This window comes from Rhinopithecus bieti, unplaced genomic scaffold, assembly GCF_001698545.2.
Source record: "Rhinopithecus bieti isolate Rb0 unplaced genomic scaffold, ASM169854v2 scaffold_10612, whole genome shotgun sequence".
NCBI classification, from domain to species: Eukaryota; Metazoa; Chordata; class Mammalia; order Primates; family Cercopithecidae; genus Rhinopithecus; species Rhinopithecus bieti.
Genome location: NW_016806990.1, coordinates 2,952,507 through 2,959,631, shown reverse-complemented (window position 1 = coordinate 2,959,631; position 7,125 = coordinate 2,952,507). Strand labels below are relative to the sequence as shown.

The 7,125-nt window shown below is 41.4% G+C and overlaps 1 long non-coding RNA gene across 4 annotated transcripts in view; it reads right to left on the bottom strand.

Moving 5' to 3' along the window:
- The window catches only part of LOC108534330 (uncharacterized), a 324,475-nt gene that overhangs the window by 315,099 nt on the left and 2,251 nt on the right, over positions 1-7,125 (bottom strand). For 3 of the 4 annotated variants that reach the window (XR_001886942.1, XR_001886943.1, XR_001886945.1), the window contains exon 2: positions 6,950-7,018. This is a non-coding gene — a long non-coding RNA (uncharacterized LOC108534330). Of the gene's footprint in view, positions 1-5,143; positions 5,450-6,949; positions 7,019-7,125 lie in introns of those variants that run through there. The other variant, XR_001886944.1, reaches the window with a different exon arrangement.

Genomic DNA, 7,125 nt, shown 5'->3' with positions numbered 1-7,125 from the left:
CAACTCCATCAAAAAGTGGGCAAAGGATATGAACAGACACTTTTCAAAAGAAGACATTCATGCAGCCAACAGACACATGAAAAAATGCTCATCATCACTTGCCATCAGAGAAATGCAAATCAAAACCACAATGAGATACCATCTCACGCCAGTTAAAATGGCGATCATTAAAAAGTCAGGAAACAACAGGTGATGGAGAGGATGTGGAGAAACAGGAACACTTTTACACTGTTGGTGGGAGTATAAATTAGTTCAACCATTGTGGAAGACAGTGTGGTGATTCCTCAAGGATCTAGAACTAGAAATACCATTTGACCCAGCCATCCCATTACTGAGTAGATACCCAAACGATTATAAATCATGCTACTATAAAGACATATGCACACATATGTTTACTGCATCACTATTCACAATAGCAAAGACTTGAAACCAACCCAAATGTCCATCAATGATAGACTGGATTAAGAAAATGTGGCACATATACACCATAGAATACTATGCAGCCATAATAAAGGATGAGTTCATGTCCTTTGTAGGGACATGGATGAAGCTGGAAACCATCATTCTCAGCAAACTATTGCAAGGACAGAAAACTAAACACCACATGTTCTCCCTCATAGGTGGGAATTGAACAATGAGAACTCTTGGACACAGGGAGGGGAACATCACACACTGGGGTCTGTCGTGGGGTGGGGGGATGGGGGAGGGATAGCATTAGGAGAAATACCTAATGTAAATGACGAGTTAATGTGTGCAGCAAACCAACATGGTACGTGTATACTTATGTAACAAACCTGCGTATTGTGCACATGTACCCTAGAACTTAAAGTATAATAAAAAAAAAAAAAAGGAGATTATCCTGGATTATCTGAGCGAGCCCAGTATAATCACAAGGATCTTTAAAATGTATAAGAGGAGGTGAAAAGTCAGTACACACTGAAGCCATGTGAGAAAGACTCAAACGGCTTTGCTGGCTTTGAAAATGGAAAGGGACAACAAGCCAAGGAATGGGGACAACCTCTAGAAGATGAAGAAGGCAAGAATATGAACTCTCCCCTAGAGCCCTTAGAAAGTGATATAGGAGTTAAGGTATCACTTAGGCAGATAGTAACGGTATGGGAGTCCTCAGTAAGGCTTTTCTTTTTCATGAAAAGCAGCCCCAAATCATTTTCTAACAAAAAGCAGCCTGTAAAGTTGAGCCATAGACAGAATAGACAAGCAAGCTGGGAGCTTCCATGGGTGAATGCCGTCAGGAACTAGGGACTAGTGACATGTTCAAGATGGCGTCTCCATCTACCCTTCTCTGCCAGCCGTGTGTACAGTAAGAAGCAGACAAGATGGCACTGGCCAAGGGGAGAGTTCATTTGCATAGTAAGATTAGGGTGGGGCAACCAGCCTTCCCCTTGTGCTATGTAAACATCATATCTGATTAAACCAATCTGTGAGCCCTACATACATCAGACACCACCTCCTCAAGCCGGACTATAAAATCTGGCACATTCACTGCCAGTTCGTCCTTTCTGCTCAGAAGAACCCTCTCTATAGATAGAGAGCTGTTTTTCTTTCTCTTTTCTTCTGCCTACTAAGCCTCCATCACTAAACTCTTTGTGAGGGTCTGTGTCCTAAATTTTCCTGGTGTGAGACTACAAACCCCGGGTATATATCCCAGACAACTTAGCTGCTTCAAGAGGAATGCAGCACTGTTGACCATTTGATTGTATCCCAGTGAGGCTCATTATGTTTGTGTGTAATGTATGTATGTATGTATTTAGTAGAGATGGGGTCTCTCTATGTTACTCAGGCTGGTGTCAAACTCTTGTCCTCAAGCTATCCTCCCACCTCAGCCTCCCAAAGCTCTAGGATTATAGGCATGAGCCCCTGTACCCAGCTAAGACCCACTTTGAAATTCTGTCCTATAGAATTGTAAAATAAAAAAACTGTGCTGTTTTCAAGCTACTAAGCTTGCAGTAATTTGTTATGGCAGCAATAGAAAGCTAATACAGTTACTTATATGCACAAGATGGACCAAAGTGTGCTAATACAAGTTAAACATCCTTAATCTGAAAATCTGAAATCTGAATTGCTCCAAAATCCAAAACTTTTGAGCACTGACATAATATCACAAGTGGAAAATTCCACACATAAGTACTTAACACAAACTTTGTTTCATGTACAAAGTTATTAAAAATATTGTTTAAAATTACCTTCAGGCTATGTGTATAGGCATAAATGAATTTTGTGTTTAGACTTGGGCCTAAGCCTCAAGATATCTTATTATGTATATGCAAATATTTCAAAATTTAAAAAAAAATCTAAACTCTGTGAAACACTTCTGGTCCCACACATTTCATATAAGGGATACTCAAACTCTAGAACGGATGGGAAAAAAGAAATAGTGATAACAAATAATGAGACTTTTATTGACAGGAAAAGAAAGGAGGAAGGAAAATACTGCCTTGTGAAAGAAACTGAGTTCACGCTTAGGATGACTACAGGGTTATATCACTGCATCCAGTGTCTAACAAGCAGCCTGAAAAATGAGAATAAAGCATAGGTGAATAGTTAATTACACAGATATAAACGTAGGGGACAAGTCTGTAATCTTAAATTAAATTGATTTCCTAAAGAGGAGTTTATACAAAAGATCAGGAAAACAGACTGAAACATGAACATTTTGAGGACAGGACAAGGAACGGTGAGGTAGGAGAACCAGTCAGTGCAGTAGTACAGAAGTCAAGAAAGAACGAAGTTGCAAAATGCAGCTGGTTCTCAAAAGTTTTAATTGCAGCCATAAAGAACGGGCCTAATAAATGTTTATTTAGGTTGAACAATTAGTGTCATAAACCCTTCAAGACTTCACAGTAGAGGAGTGGAGGAAGTTAAATGCTTATCTTATGTAAAAACAGGCTTTAGCAGTTCCCACCCACTCGCTCCTATGCTCCTACATCCCTGAGTCCCTGCGAGCCATCTTTATTTTTACTCCACACCCATCTGGCCACAGATTTAGCCTTCTTTAAATTCATCTGAAATAATGCACCTATGCAGAGGAATTAACAAACAATGCAGAGTTACTGAAGCTTTTTAAGAATATGAAGTGGTGGAATTATAAATCACAGCCTCCATGAAACAACTTAAAGACTCCAATTAGATACAGAACCTATAGTCTCCCAAAAGCTCCCTTCTCAGCCAGACCACACTGGTGATTCTCTTTATTCTCTCTCTCCTTTGTTCTTTTTTTTTTGAGACAGGGTCTCACTCTGTCACCCAGGCTGGAGTGCAGTGGTGTGATCTGGGATCACTGCAACCTCCACCTCCCAAGCTCAAAGGATCCTCCCACCTCAGTCTCCTGAGTAGCTGGGATTACAGGCATGCACCACCATACTCAGCTAATTTTTGTTTTGTTTATTTGTTTGTTTTCTAGAGGCAGGGTTTTGCCATGTTACCCAGACTGGTCTTGAACTCCTGGACTCAAGAGATCTGCCTGCCTTGACCTTCCAAAGTGCTGGGATTACAGGCAATGTGAACCACTGCACTCAGCCTGGATTTTCTCTAGCACTTTAAACTCCATCACCTTCCAAATGGTGAACAAGAATTAAAGTGCTCTAAAATTCCATTGTCCCGAGTAGTAGATAGTAGTCATATGTGCTACTGAGCACTTGAAATGTGGCTGGACCAAACCAAAATGTGCTGGAAGTGTGAAATAAACACTGGATTTCCAAGATTTTGTATAAAAAAAGGATGTTAAGGTATCTCATTAACAACTTTTTATATTGATTGCATGTTGAAATGATAATATTTTGGTTATACTGAGTTAAATAAATATATTATTAAAATTAATTTCACCTTTTTTTTTTTTTTTGAGACAGAGACTCAGTCTGTTGCCCAGGTTGTCTCAGCTCACTGCAACCTCTGCCTTGCTGGTTCAAGCCATTCTCCTGCCTCAGCCTCCTGAGCAGCTGGGATTACAGGTGCCCACCACCACACCCTGCTAATTTTTTTTATTTTTAGTAGAGATGAGGTTTCACCATGTTGGCCAGGCTGGTCTTGAACTCCTGACCTCAAGTGATCCACCTGCCTTGGCCTCCCAAAGCGTTGGGATTAGAGGCGTAAGCCACCATACCCGGCCTCCTTTCACCTTTTTAATGTAGCTAGCAGAAAATTTAAAGTAGCCTCCATGGCTTATATTATATTCCTGTTAGACAGCACTGTTCTGGAAGTAAAAAGAACTTCATGTTAATAAGTCTAACCCTCCATGGAATGCAGTTTAAGAATAATCTTCTAAGAGGCTAATCAAGTTACTTCTTACAAAAAGAAAACAAAACACAGAAACTTTGACCCAAAAGGGATTTAAAAGCGAGGTGTTAAACGAGCAAAATATTTCTCCATCTCATTACATATGCCACCTCTTTATGAAGAATTTTGCCCCATGCCAATTATCAGTACTGGGAAAGAAGAGGAGTCAGGGCTGGTGTCCAGGTGGCCCAGTTCTGTGAACCTCTATCCATTTAGGAGACAGCAGAGAAAAGCTGATAGCCCTGGAAGTCAAGCAACCTACAGGGGAACTGAATCTATAGCCATAGCCTCATTAGCACAGCCTATAGCTCCCAATGCATCCTGTGGTTAATTCCCTTATCATTAACACAAATCACACTGTAATTACTTGTGTAATTAATTATCTCCACCACACAAGGCTGTGAGCTTTTTGAGGGCAGGGATCCATGTCTGTCTTATCATCCACATATCCACAATACACAGTAGCATGCAGAATAAGTGCTCAATAAGTATTTATTAAATGGATATTTAATGAAAATCAAATAAACTAGTTTTTCTGCTCAGTGCATCTGGAACCATATATCTATCAATGAACTTCCTAGTTTGAAAATGCTATATAACCTATTCCTTATGGAAGAGCTAGAAAAGTGACAACTGATGACTATATATAAATGGATGATTCCAATGATAGTAGATGATATTAATAAGAATATTAATAGCTAACTTTTACTAAGTGTTTGTCAGGTAATAGGTGTTGTGCTAACCATTTAACTATCTTTAAACATCTTTCACTTACTCATTACCACAATTTACCACGTAGATACTACTGTCATTCCCATTTCACAGATGGGGAGATTGAGACTTAGAGAATTTAAGCAATTTGCACAAACACACTCAAAGAGCCAGGGGTGGTGCAAGGATTTAAATTTAATCTGACACTAGAACCTGAGGCTTAACTATGTGAGATGATTCTTCACAGACACATGACTAAGTAACACCAATTGACACGAACGACATTGTTGATCACTCCTTCCTCCTTTAAACACTGTCTTCATCTGGCTTTTAGACTATACATTCCTGGACCCATCCTATGTCAATAGCTGCTTCTTCTAAGTCTCCACTGTTGGTTTCTCTTTCTCTCTTCAGCAAGTCACAAGACTTGATTACCTAGGACATCCTAAAATACATAAAAAACACGTCCCAAAAATTGCCCCTGGGAAATGGAAGGAAGGCATTTATCCACAGGTGCCCATTCCCCATTGGTGGATCATTGCCTGGGGGTGTTAACTCCACCAAACTTTCCAAGGGCCAGGTGTGTGGGTGTGTCACGAGTGATGGCATCTCAACCCTATCTGAGCACTGTTCCTGAACAGGAGACTTGCTGATGTTCACAAAACAATGTCACTGTTCTATCAGGCCAATTGCCTCCAGTTGACACAATATACGGTAGGAGCAGTGGAATCCCATGGTCATGTGTCATTGTCACACTTCTTTTACCATAAAGTGTATCCTTCAGTTGGAGGCAATACTTCAGAAAATCATGTGTTTGGGCTGGGTGTGGTGGCTCATGCCTGTAATTGCACCATTTTAGGAGGCTGAGGTAGGCAGATCACTTGAGGTCAGGAGTTCACAACCAGCCTGGCCACCATGGTGAAACTGTGTCTCTACCAAAAACACAAAAAAATTAGCCAGGTGTGGTGGTGGGCACTTGTAATTCCAGCTACTCGGGAGGCTGAGGCAGGAGAATGGCTTGAACCTGGGAGGCAGAGGTTGCAGTGAACTAAGATTGCGCCACTGCACTCGAGCCTGGGCAACAGAGTGAGCCTCTGTGTCAAGGAAGGAAGGGAGGAAGGAAGGAAGGAAGGAAGGGAGGGAGCGAGGGAGGGAAGGTGGGAGGGGAGAGGAGGGAGGAAGGGGAGAGAGAGAGAGAGAAGACAAAAGAAAAGAAAAAAGAAAGAGGGAGCGAGAGAGGAAGGGAGGGAGGAAGAAAGAAAGAAAGTGAGTCAATCATGTGTTTGTAACTCTATTAGATAATGGCATTGGCAGAAGCACCGTGAACAAGAGAAGTCATATCAAGAGAAGTGTCAGTTCCGTAAGTACAAACCACGACTCTCTCCAAGAAGGAAGGACTTTTGTGTAATCAGTCAGCAACTGTCTGCTCTCCTTATGGAATTTACCATCAATCTTTGCTGCTGATGGGCTAGACATCCAAAGAGGCAGTAGTCATATCAGCTTTAGTAAGAAAGAGCCTTAATTGTTAGGTCATGCACATGTCCTCCCCTTAATATCACTAAGAAAGTCCTTGTTGTCTTCTGACTGCAAAGGAACCCACTTCCAGAGTTCTGAGGAGCTGCATTCTAGACTTTCTTCTTACATCAAATTTCTTAGCTTGGTTTCCCTCAAAACCTGAGACAACTACTTATGTGGGGACAGGTAATTTGGGATGTGATCCTAGTGAGAAACAATGAGAGGACGGAAAGGAGAATATAGACACAATACAAGAATGTGTTATTGAAGTTGCTATTGTGAGAAACCAGAATTCAATTTCACTGGTACTTTCTGAAAAACACACAGAATGGCCTACAAAACTGATCTTGCTCAAGCGTAAGAAGCAGGAGAATTTATCCATCAGCGACTGTCACCCCTTGGTTGAAGCGCCCCAGATGTGTTGACTTACCAGCACTTCAAAGCTGTGCAGGGCAGGAGCTGAGAGAGCTATTGCTGGAATCTGTGAAGTCCGAAGAACCTCAGGGAAGAAAGCAAAGAGGCCTGGTAAATGTGGGAGAGGAGAAGCTGTCAGGGGGATGAATGTGGAAGATTGCATGAAACTGCACCCCCCACAACCAAGACAGA